The following is a 13,387-nucleotide window of genomic DNA, read 5'->3' as shown; positions in this document are numbered from 1 at the left end:
AAATTTTTATTTTTTGTGAAGAATCACCAACAAGTGGGACACAATTGTGAAGTGGAACGAAATCTATTGGATTTTTGAAACTTTTTTAACTAATAAAAAAATGAAAAGTGGGGCGTGCAAAATTATATGGCCACCTTGCGTTAATACTTTGTAGAGCCACCTTTTGCTGCGATTACAGCTGCAAGTCGCTTGGGGTATGTCTCTATCAGTTTTGCACATCGAGAGACTGAAATTCTTGCCCATTCTTCCTTGCAAAACAGCTCAAGCTCAGTGAGGTTGGATGGAGAGCGTTTGTGAACAGCAGTTTTCAGCTCTTTCCACAGATTCTCGATTGGATTCAGGTCTGGACTTTGACTTGGCCATTCTAACACCTGGATACGTTTATTTGTGAACCATTCCTTTGTAGATTTTGCTGTATGTTTGGGATCATTGTCTTGTTGGAAGATAAATCTCCGTCCCAGTTTCAGGTCTTTTGCAGACTCCAACAGGTTTTCATCCAGAATGGTCCTGTATTTGGCTGCATCCATCTTCCCCTCAATTTTAACCATCTTCCCTGTCCCTGCTGAAGAAAAGCAGGCCCAAACCATGATGCTGCCACCACCATGTTTGACAGTGGGGATGGTGTGTTGAGGATGATGAGCTGTGTTGCTTTTACGCCAAACATATCGTTTTGCATTGTGGGCAAAAAGTTCGATTTTGGTTTCATCTGACCAGAGCACCTTCTTCCACATGTTTGTTGTGTCTCCCAGGTGGCTTGTGGCAAACTTTAGACAAGACTTTTTATGGATATCTTTGAGAAATGGCTTTCTTCTTGCCACTCTTCCATAAAGGCTAGATTTGTGCAGTGTACGACTGATTGTTGCCCTATGGACAGACTCTCCCACCTCAGCTGTAGTTCTCTGCAGTTCATCCAGAGTGATCATGGGCCTCTTGGCTGCATCTCTGATCAGTCTTCTCCTTGTCTGAGCTTAGAGGGACGGCCAGGTCTTGGTAGATTTGCAGTGGTCTGATACTCCTTCCATTTCAAAATGATCGCTTGCACAGTGCTCCTTGGGATGTTTAAAGCTTGGGAAATCTTTTTGTATCCAAATCCAGCTTTAAACTTCTCCACAACAGTATTACGGACCTGCCTGGTGTGCTCCTTTGTCTTCATGATGCTCTCTGGGCTTTCAACAGAACCCTGAGACTATCACAGAGCAGGTGCATTTATACAGAGACTTGATTACACACAGGTGGATTCTATTTATCACCATCAGTCATTTAGGACAACATTGGATCATTCAGAGATCCTCGCTGAACTTCTGGAGTGAGTTTGCTGCACTGAAAGTAAAGGGGCCGAATAATTTTGCACGCACCACTTTTCAGAACTGTATGTTCCTTGTTAATACATTTATTTTCTTGCACTCCCACCCAGTCTGCGAGTTACTCCCCAGAGTGTATGCTGCCATGATGCGACAGGAAACTAGAAAATTGTATCTCCACGGCAGCATACAATGTCCCACCCGTTTGAGGTGATTTATATATACAGAGAATGCTGGGGCGGGGGCCGTATCGTCATCTTATAGTTATGTGGTCCTATCAGGTTGTGCAGGCAGAGTCACAACCCAGAGTGTATGCTGCCATGAAGATGCGACAGGAAAGGAAAATTACGGAAAGGTAAGTATACAATTTTCCAGTTTCCAAAAACTATCTTCATAAAAAAAAAAAAAAATTTAAATAGGTAAGGGAAATACACATTTTCATTATTAAAATGTCCTATTTTAAGGGAATCAGTGGATTGGTCACTTTTAGGCTGTGCATAGATGTGTTGCATGTTGCATATTGCTGATAAGTAATGTAATTTACCGCAAGTGCTTGATCCGCATAAATTTATGAAGGAAATGTTATTTTGTCCAAGTGCTGCCATACAAGAGGCTTATATCAAATCAAAATGATTTATTTACACTAGTTGTTGCATTAAACAAATGTGTAGTACAGTACTACATGTGAAAAGTGCTTTATAACATTACATTTGAAATGTAATCTTGCAATCCATCACCTTATCTTAAAAAAATTGGAAATAGAATGTTCTTGTTTTCTGCAGGTGTGACAGTTATTTTCTACACTTTCTGATGACTCAAGACATAACCGAAGATACTCTTTGTGATATGACCTATAGGGAAAGTACAGTCACTGATATTTATGACATAGATATTGAAGAGGTCAGCTTATTATACATTTTTATTATTATTATTATAATACAGGATTTATATAGTGCCAGTAGTTTGCTTAGTGCTTTACAAAATTAAATATGAATAATGGGGAATGGTGCTAAGACAACCAAACGTCCATAAAAATAGAAATATTAATGTCCTGGTAAAATTGAAAATAATATACCCCTCTTCTGATCGATGCTGGAGGTGCCAGGAAGATAGGGGAACAATTCTCCATGTCTTTGGGCTATGCCCAAAACTAGAAGATTATTGGAAGAAGATTCAACAAATAACTCAAAAATTCACGGAGAGTAGAATCCCTAACGACCCCGCTTTTTTCCTGCTCCATGCATTTAATATTCCTAATAAAACTTATAAAAAGTCAGTTCTTCGCCATCTCCATTCTTCACAAAGGCATGCATTCCCTTATTTGGAAATCTACAAAAGCACCATCTATAGGTATGTGGTTCAAAAAGGTAGAGGAAATTAAGAAAATGAAAGAATTAATATATAGGGACGAGGGACGGGCCTTATTTGAAAGCGATATGGTAGACTAAATGAACGTTAAATTATGGGGTCAATTAGAAGAAAGCTGGAGATATAAACAAATCTTTTTGGATTGAGTAACAGCTAGAGGGGAGTGCATTCACTACCTCCATCTCCTTTATATTTTCTTATTTTCCCTGATTTAAATTATACGGGGTGTTTCTTTCTTTATAAAATTATTATTTATTTATTTTGTGTTGTGTTTTTTTATTTTTTTATTTTTTTACGTTTGTGAAAATCTGAGGCACAGGAACACTGTTGGTAATGGGTTATAATATAACGGAACAGATACTGAGATATAGAGAGATAATGCAGGAAGCCTAGATGTCCGTTAAGAGGGGTAGATATGGTTATTATGTAGTATATATTATTATATCTCGAAAGGTTAAGATCGAGATGAACAATGTTAACTTGATATATTTGAATTGTTGTTAGAAGACGTGTGTTATGTGTTTCTTGAAATAAATAAAAGATTTGAAAAAAATAAGAAATATTAATGTCTATAATTTGTGCATAATAATCCCCACACCAGGTGAAATTAGTATGCACAAGTTATGGACATTAATATTTGCATTTTTGGGGGCATTTGGTTGTGTTAGCATAATTTTTCTTTTCTTTTTTTACAGGAAATCACATTATTTTCAATATTGTCTGATCTGATCAATGCAACTTTGTACAGCACAATATTGGAAAAGGTTCTTGCCCCACTATGGTGAGATTTACAGTGCAATTTGGCCCCACAGACTATGCAACCCACATCCAAAATGCCACAAAGTCGCATTAAATTTGTACTAAAAAGTTGCCTTGATAATTGGATAAAAATCGCTGCACAGTAGTTTGAACCGAGCCTAAGTCGACCAACACACTTAAAATAATGCTCTCCTTTTGTGGCTGATCTCTTTTCTTAGCAGTTGTTAAGAAAAAGATTCAATGTGGCTGGGACAAATACAGAGTTATATCTAGTGACTTCTACAAATCTACTACAAATCCCCATATGTAATACAACAACAAAATAAGAAAAAGCAAGTTTTAAAAATGTGAAAGTCACATCAAAATTTATGTGGTTTAAAATCCTAAGTTTACAGGGGACGTGGCTGGTGCTTAGCGGAGAAGGCTGCGTGATCACTGAGCTCCTGCTCTAACCCGGAGAAAGTCTTTAATTTAATTTACCTTATCTTGATCACACAGCTCCCATTGGGCCATACAGCAACAAGCACCTCTTGTCAAGGAACAAGCACCTCTTGTCACCCTCCATATATGCCAGTAGTAACTCCAACTCAGGGTAATCCAGAGTATTTTGGAGCTGGAGAACAAGCACCCTGCACACCAGACACATCCAACTTAGTTGAGGCTCAACAACCTTTAGATGAGGCTCCTACTTGTCTATTACTGGCAGTGTTACCCACCATAATTGTTTGCCCATCGTTGGAATCAGCAGCTTTTTCTTCCTCACCCAGATTTCATTCCTCCATGGAATTTGGCAGTGCATGAGACGGAAAAGATCACAATACTGTAAAGCGCTACCCATGTGGTCAGAAACATTTTGTCCAGTGGCTGGAGGATAAAATCTCTATGATCAGAGCTCCACTCCATCTATCAGAAAACAGCAGACCTAGGGCAATTCTACATATCCCTTTGCCACCTTATGGTCCCAGCAATTGCAGCTCACTGAACAGGAAAAGTATATTCATGCTAGTTTTTACACCACGATGAGCTCAAAGGCAACCAGGGACTTAGATCTGCTCCTGACCATGAAAGGTCTATTTGCTAAAATCCTGGGAACCTCAGATAATGTGGGCCTCGAGACTGGGTGCAGAGAATCCTGGGCCCTAGGAGCTCTAATCCGGCCAGACCTCAGGACATTATAGCTCATGTCCATTTTTCTGCAGTAAAGAGGATGCCCAAAGCTAAACACCTGGGATCCAATGACTTCAGCTGTGCTAATATCACATTGCTCCCATACACATGCTCCACATATACCTAGAAGAGATCTTAAACCACTTCCAATCACATCCTCCAAACATTCAGGGATGACTTCTCCTCCCTCTCTGCTCCTACTGATTCAAACCATGTGTAGCGGATGACATTTTGGACAAAATGTCATACGCATGTAAATTCGTTTTTTCCTTCAGAACAGTAGGGGATCTGAGGGTTAATTACGTAGGTTGGCCTTGACATCAGTCTGGCCGGGCTGTGTTGGAAGTTCTGCCTGGTCATGTGAACAGTGAGGTGCACATGACAGGCCAGAACCAGGCCTGGTTGGACGTTTTGAGTATCAACCTTCTTTGAACCAATTAGTGGTAGTGCTGGGCCCCGCTGGGGAGTCTGGGAAGGGGTACTTAAGATGTGTGGGTCACGTGTTTCAGGGAGAGGAGTTCGTAAGGCCCGTGTGGTCTGTTCTGGTTCCAGGACCGGGGTAGTCCCGTGAGGGGTCCTGGTCACAGGGTGTTCGACATCCCGCACCATGTTCCTGTTAGAGGCCCCTAATAGACCTGCCTGGTCTGGGGTAGGGATCCATCTGTTCCAGAGACTTGGAAACCTGCTGGTCCAAGGTGCAGTAACTGAGGGAGGATTCAAGGTGTTCGGGTGTGCTCTCAGCTTGGAGAGGCACCACAGCTCGTGGAAGTGACTGGGGGAGGACTCTTCGGAGGAGGGCCGGCAAGTGGCATCCTGAGAAGTGCCTGGTTACTACACGTTCATAGGATTGCTTCAAGTTTTGAGTCAACGTGCTGACTGCCATGATCTCTATCTAGGGATCTGTTCAGCCTTGAAGTACCAGCTGCGAGTGGCTACTCTCTGGGTGGAATTAGAGACTTTGCTAGACTTGTAGTTCAAGGTGCCTGAGTTCTTCACCTGTGCCCTCTGTTCCCATGAGAGACTGTGTTACTGGATGTTATTACAGCAAAATAAAACCTTTCAAAGGGACTTTATTTGTGTCAGTGTTCAAGTTGTTGGGTATCAACCCTGGGAACCCCTAGACATGGAAAAACAAGCCAAACAGAGGTAACCGGTAAGCCCAATAAGTCAAGGCCGCCCTGTATGGGTTATGGCCGCTAGACATCAGAAAAAAGAAGGATAGCAATTTCCCAATTAAATCCTCCCTACAAAAGGTTCTTGATTTCTCTTTTAAAGAAGAGGAAATCCTTTCCACTATTTGGTGTATATCCATAGACACCTATATTTTACAAAACCTTATACCCAACTCAATCATTATAAGTCCACATCTCCCTAATCCCAAAGCCGGACAAGGACCATACTCTATGTTCAGACTACCTCACAATCTTTTTTTTAATAGGGTGGATCTTAATATACATGCCAAAATGATAACAGCTAGACTACAACATCTTTTATGACAAACCATACACATCGATCAAGTAGGATTTATACAGGGGCATGAGAAAGCTTTTAATAGGGTCAGTTGGATTTTACTCTCCCCCACTCCTCTTCAATGAGGCTTAGGCCCTAATCTCATATCTAAAATAATGGTATTATACTCATCACCCTCTGCAAGGTTCAGAGTGAATAGCTCTCTATCGTCAAGACTCTACATCCGTAATTTAACTGGACAGCTATGTCCGTTATCCCCACTAATGTATGTTCTCACTATGGAACAAACGCGTTTTGATTTAACCTCTCAATTACTGGTATCCACACAGCCCTCAGCACATCAAACTGTCTTTGTTTGCTGATGATCTTTTATTTCCTGTTACAATTTATCATATATCAATGCCTTCAATCATCCACAAGTTTAAACACTTTGAACTATTGAGCAACTTAGGTGTTATCTATTCCAAATCTGAATTGTTATACATTTACTTATCGCAGCAACAGGAAGCCCTCCTTTTATCAATATTTTCTTTTCAGATAAAGGTTTGCATCCCCCAGATGTATCCCAGTTCTTTACTTTAAAGTACTCTCCCCTCCTCCAAAAGATACTCTTAGAACTACATGCATATGAGTAGGGATGGCCGAACTGTTCGCCCGGCAGTCGGTTCGCGGCAAATTTTGTGTGTTCGCGATTCGCCCGATCGGCAGACTATTGCCGCTGTTCGCCCGGCAGACATATGTGTTTATAGTGTGAAAGAACTTTGACCCGTGATGACACATCCATCATGGGGTACAGGACAGCCAATTGAGACATTTCAGCACATGGACAATTGGACATTCTTCCTACCCTATAAATAGACCTGATCATTTTACATTCTGTCTTATGTCAGTGTAGGGAGAGGTTGCTGTGTGTCGCAGGGACAGACTGTAGTGGCACAAATCGCTAGCTATTAGGTCCACAAAAGTCCTTTTAAGGACTGGTATAGGTGTAGTACAGTATATAGGGTTCAGTGCACTGCTGTGCTGGTGATTGCAGCTGTCTTTTGTCAGTGTAGGGACAGGACACTGTGTGCAGCAGGGACAGTCAGTTTACTCACTAGCTAGATATTACTATTAGGTCCACAAAGGTCCTTTTAAGGACTGGTATAGGTGTACAATATATAGGGTGCTGGTGCAAGGCTGTGCTGCAGATTACTGCCCTATTCTGCAGCAGTCTTTTATCAGTGTAGGGACTGAGGGACAGTCTGCAAATCACTAGCTACTAGGTCCACAAAGGTCCTTTTAAGGACTGGTATAGGTGTACTATTTGGTGTGCAGTATAAAGGTGTGTAATACACGTATAAAATACTTGCACATATAGAAAGCATAGTATAGTGCATTTCCACTGTGCAGCATTGTGACTGCTGAGCGGTTCTGCAGCGATACTACAAAGAGTGACAAACGCAATAAAAAAAAAGTATTATAACTGGTGTGATAGACCAGTGGCCCCCAAAAACGACAGATTGAAGCGGGGTGTTATATACCTTCTTCCACATACATACTGCACTTCTCTAGAGACTTTTGTCACCGGGTAATTTAAAAAATGACAGGCAAAGGAAGAGGCAGGCCCTTCCGCAGGGGTGGTAGGGGTAGGGCAGGAGCAACAGGCTTGAGCCAAAGTGGCAAATTGCAGAAGGTGCATGCTATTACATCAAAGGACGCACCAGACTTGGTTGAGTGGCTCACTCAGCCTTACTCTTCTGCACTCTCCTCATCCTCTCGATCTGCACCCTCTTCTTCACTCTCTGCTATGTGCACCCCCAAAGACACTACCACCAACACCACCTCCACCATATACTTTCCGCTTGAGTCACAGGAATTATTTTCCGATCCATATCAAGACATTTCCGATGTGCAGCCACTCTTGGCATTGGATCAGGAAGAGGAGGTAGCAACAACCGCCACTCAGCAGTCTGACAACAGTACCCAGATCAGCCCAAAGAGGAGGTTGGTTCCTGCTGTTGCTGCCTACTCCGAGATCTCTAATTATAGCGGTGGGGAAGGTGACGTCGATGATGACGTGTCTAGTGATGCCACGTGGGTGCCCACAAGAGAGGAAGAGGAGGGGAGTTCAGAGGGAGCTATGGACCAGCAGATAGGGAGGAGAAGCAGGAAGAACTTACATTGCACAGGAAGGACAAAGCAGACTGCAAATGTATCAGGAGCGAGGCATTAACCATGTACGGTCACATCTGGCGCTCCCAGGACGCTGGCACATGGCTCCGTAGTGTGTGCTTTTTTTTTTTAACGTGTCCGCTGCTGACAATAGTGTTGCCATCTGCAATCTTTGCAGTCAACGCATAAGTCGCGGTAAGCCCAACACTCACCTAGGGACGACCACCTTAAGAAGGCACATGAGCTGCCATCACCAAGCCCAGTGGGAGCAATGGAACACACAAAGCCACACTCCAGGCTCTCACCGTCCAGCCTCTTCTTCTACTTCTCCTTCTCCTCACATGTAACTCGTGGCACCCGCGTAGATTTGGTTTTACCGCAGACGGATTGCATGCAGGCCTGCCTCTTCTTCTCCTCCTCCTACTCCATCCTCCTCCCCCTCCTCCTCGGCTGACTCCAACTTTTCCGCTGCTAGCGTCTCTTCCGCTGCGCCGCCCAAGCTCCCCAGAACCTATTCGACATGCCAGGTGAGACGTTGCCATGCTGTGCTGCGTCTGTTGTGCCTGGAAGCCAAGAGCCACACTGGCCTGGCACTCCTTTCAGCTTTGCATTCACAGGCAGATCAGTGGCTAACACCGCTCAATTTGACAGTTGGTAAAGTAGTGTGTGACAACGATGCCAATCTGCTTAGCGCATTGAAACAGGGCAAAATTACGCACGTGCCATGCATGGCACACGTATTAAACTTGGTCGTGCAGCAATTCATTGTCAAATACCCTGGGGTCCAGGACATCTTGCGGCAGGCAAGGAAAATCTCGGCCCATTTCAAAAGATCTTACACGGCTGTGGCTCGCCTTGCTGACATTCAGCAGCGACACAATCTGCCGGTCAGACGTCTTATTTGCAATTGCCCGACTCGATGGAACTCAACCTTCTATATGCTTGATAGGCTGCTCCAGCAGAAACGTGCAGTTAACGTCTACCTGTACGGACTCTGCGGCAGAACAGGTTCTTTGGAGCTGTTTTTTTTTTCACCGCGCCAGAAGCTGCTCATGCACGACTCATGCAAACTTCTGCGGCCATTTGATGAGATCACCAAACTGGTCAATCGCAGCCATAGCGCCATCAGTGACATGGTACCTTATGCCTTCTTTATGGAGCGTGCATTGCGTCATGTCATTGATCAAGCCATGGAGGAGCAGGAGCGGGAAGATGGGGAAGTCGCAATGCTAGATGAATTCCCGGGGGGGCTACTCTATCTGAGACAAGTCAAAGACAGGAGTCTGAAGAGGAGTCAGAGGAGGATGGTGTCGGGGTGGATGAGGAGGAGCAAGAAGAGCATGCTTTAAACCTTTCAGGGATCCCTGTTGTTGTGCGTGGATGGGGAGAGGAGAACAAGGAGGATGACATTATCCTGGATGATGAGCAGGAGCCAGGTCACCACACCGCTTCCAGTTTAGTGCAAATGGGGGCCTTCATGCTCCAGTGTTTTAACAGGGACCCCCGTATAAAAATCATAAGGGTCAAGGACCAGTACTGGGTGACAACGTACTTAGACCCCCGGTACAAACACAAAATGGCGGAAATGTTACCACCGTCACAGAGGGCTGTCAGAATGGAGCACTTCCAGGCCTTGCTTTGAGAAATGCTGCATTCTGCTTTTGCGTGCGCTGGCAGAGGAGGAATTCCCACTACCAGAGAAAGAGTTGCGGGTACCAATCCAACAGCGCCTGCAAGAAGAGGGCGGTTTTAAAATGTGTTGGTGACTTCTGATATGAGGTCATTCTTTCAGCCGACCCATCGACAGGTTTCATCCGGATCCAGCATCAGGGAACGCCTAGACCGACAGGTGTACGACTACAACGGGTTAACGTCCGATGTGGACACTTTGAGGAGTGATGAACCCCTGGACTACTGGGTGGGCAGGCTTGACCTCTGGCCAGAGCTTGCCCAATTTGCAATGGAACTGTTGGCTTGCCCCTCGTCCAGTGTCCTGTCCGAAAGGACGTTCAGCGCAAAACGGTGTTCGTGACGGATAAGCGCACTCGCCTAGCTCACGACAGTGTTGACTACCTCACATTTATAAAAATGAATGAGGCATGGATCTCGGAGGAATTCAACACATGTGACCAGTAGACCATGTATATCTCTATAAACAATTTATTTAATCAAGCCCACATACCTTTTTTCTACATTTGGCTCACTTCCTTGTACAAAAAGCACACCGTACTATATGCCCGTACCCTCCTCTTTGAAGAGGTTGAGTGGTGGCATATTTTTGGAACCCAGCAGCGAGTTGCTGGTATCAGTGCTGCTGTCAGTACTCTCTATCTCTGTGCTGCTGTCAGTGCTCTTTATCTCGGTGCTGGTGTCAGTGCTCTCATGGTGCTGGTGTCAGCGCACTCTATCACAGTTCTGGTGTCAGTGCTCTCTATCTCGGTGCTGGTGTCAGTGCTCTCTATCACGGTGCTGGTGTCAGCGCTCTATATCACGGTGCTGGTGTCAGTGCTCTATATCACGGTGCTGGTGTCAGTGCACTCTATCACAGTGCTGGTGTCAGTGCTCTATATCACGGTGCTGGTGTCAGTGCACTCTATCACGGTGCTGGTGTCAGTCCTCTCATGCGGCTGGTGCCAGTGCACTCTATCTCGGTGCGGGTGTCAGTGCTATATATCACGGTACTGGTGTCAGTTCACTCTATCACGGTGCTGGTGTCAGTGCACTCTATTACGGTGCTGGTGTCAGTGCTCTATATCACGGTGCTGGTGTCAGTGCACTCTATCACGTAGCTGGTGTCAGTGCTCTATATCACGGTGCTGGTGATCATCTCCTGCACCCTCTTCATAGCCTACCCTGTCCTTTCCTCTCCTCCATTGCCTTCATGCGCTCCTGAGTCCTGAATTGTCAAAATTTCACAGATGAAAAAATAATGCTTGTAGTTGTCGATCCCAGATTCACTTCATACATGTGTTATGTCAGTGGCCATGTGGTGGGACTATGTGTTCGTCCATCTCTACATATCTCTACATATGAGCACAAGCTCTGCTGATTGTTTGTCAAAATCCATATATTAAAATGGATTTCTTACCATACTTTCTCTACATTTTCTAAATCATCCCAATTCTTTTCCATCTCCAGTTTCACCAATCCCTCCAGCAAACTTTCACCAAGTTTATTTGGGGATCTAACTGACCACATATCCATACAAAATTATTATCCTTACCTAAATCTAGATGAGGGGAAGGAATGCTTAATATCTCCTCATAACACACTGCATCTGTCCTCACCAGATTAGTGGATTGGTTCCACAACAAATCCTCCCGAAAACTTTGATTTTCCCATGGCAAAGGCCATATGACTGCTCTCCTTGCTAATCTAGCATTCCCATATGCCCTGGCCCAATCTTACAGTTTCATTTAGAACAGACCTCATTCTGCCCACCACATTCATTCACAATCAGTAGATGTGATAGCTGCATTTGTTCTCTTTTTTTAGGCTTTCTCCCTTTGTTTTCACCTGGTGATCTGGCCAGTAACACACTTCCTATATTAGAGAGCCCCCACTCTGGATGAAGGAGAACAGGAGGCAACTTTGGACAGCAGCGTAGCACTATCCTGTGTTGGTGACCCCCATTCTAAGCCTATTCTATTGAACCCTATAAAGAAAAGTTCCCTATATTTACCTATTCTGAAGTCTATGGGTCATGTCATCTCCCAGGCATTTCGAGCCTCCTGTCTCCTGCATACAGAAGCTGCCTCTGGAGATCGGAGTGACTTCAGAATAGGTAAGTATAGGGGTCTTTTCTTTACAGGGTTAGATAGAATAGGTTTAGAATGGAGGTGAGAGTAGGTTAAGACTTAGTTAGATTGTGACTGAAATTCCACTTTAATAACACTTTAAATGGTGACTCTAGCATTGGGAGAAAACTATTTAACCAGAAGTCTCTAAGCAAGACATGCGGTCAGTCTTACCAACAATGTATATGTAACTGGATTAAGTTATCAGGTATCAGATTTCCAGTGCTAAAAGATGTTTCTACAGAAATATTTTGTCAATAATTTTTCCTAACAGAAAAACGGTGGTGTTATCTTATCAAAACCTGCAATTGTATGTTCCTCTAATTTTTGTATAAATAGTAGACATCCGCTAGTAATCACAATTGAGTAAGATTCTGTATAGCCGGAAGCTATTCTTTCTAGGGTATGTTATTAATATTGAATTAAACTAATTACATTTTTTGTATTTATTGTTTTAACCACCTTCAGACCGGACCATTTTGCTGGTAAATGACCAGAGGTCTTTTTACAATTTGGCACTGCGCTGCTTTAACTGGTAATTGCGCGGTCATGCAATGTTGTACCCAAACAAAATCTGCGTCCTTTTCTTCCCACAAATAGAGCTTTCTTTTGATGGTATTTGATTGCCTCTGCGATTTTTATTTTTTGCGATATAAACGTAAAAAGACCGCAAATTTTGAAAAAAAATGATATTTTCTACTTTTTGTTATTAGAAAAATCCAATAAACTCAATTTTAGTCATACATTTAGGCCAAAATGTATTCAGCCACATGTCTTTGGTAAAAAAAAAGTCAATAATTGTATATTTATTGGTTTGCGCAAAAGTTGTCACATCTACAAACTAAGGTACGTTTTCTGGAATTTACGCAGCTTTTAGTTTACGACTGCCTATCTAATTTCTTGAGGTGCTAAAATGGCAGGGCAGTACAAAACCCCCCCCAAATGACCCCATTTTGGAAAGTAGACACCCTAAGGAAATTGATAAGTGGCATGTTGAGCCCATTGAATATTTTATTTTTTTGGCTCAAGCGTTTGAATAATGACAAAAAAATTTTTTTTTTTTTTTTTTTTTTACACAAAGTTGTCACTAAATGATATATTGCTCACACATGCTATGGGCATATGTGAAATGACACCCCAAAATAAATTCTGCTGCTTCTCCTGAGTACGGGGATACCACATATGTGGGACTTTTTGGGAGCCTAGCCGCGTACGGGGCCCCGAAAACCAAGCACCGCCTTCAGGCTTTCTAAGGGCGTAAATTTTTGATTTCACTTCTCACTACCTATTACAGTTTTGAAGGCCATAAAATGCCAAGATGGCACAAAACCCCCACAAATTACCCCATTTTAGAAAGTAGACACCCCAAGC

The 13,387-nt window shown here is 43.4% G+C and overlaps 1 protein-coding gene across 1 annotated transcript in view; it reads left to right on the top strand.

The window, feature by feature from the left end:
- The window catches only part of LOC143988996 (uncharacterized), a 97,070-nt gene extending 94,577 nt beyond the window's left edge, over positions 1 to 2,493 (top strand). The window contains exon 6 of the mRNA XM_077488981.1: positions 2,084 to 2,493. The gene's annotated coding sequence lies outside the window, so the exon portion shown is untranslated. The remainder of the gene's footprint in view (positions 1 to 2,083) is intronic.
- The last annotated feature ends 10,894 nt before the right edge of the window (positions 2,494 to 13,387 follow it).

Source organism: Lithobates pipiens, unplaced genomic scaffold (assembly GCF_037356315.1).
Source record: "Lithobates pipiens isolate NorthernLeopardFrog02 unplaced genomic scaffold, aLitPip1_a1.2 Scaffold_18, whole genome shotgun sequence".
Lineage (NCBI taxonomy): Eukaryota > Metazoa > Chordata > Amphibia > Anura > Ranidae > Lithobates > Lithobates pipiens.
Note: the sequence above shows the minus strand (reverse complement) of the source record. Positions and strands in the feature narration are given on the sequence as shown.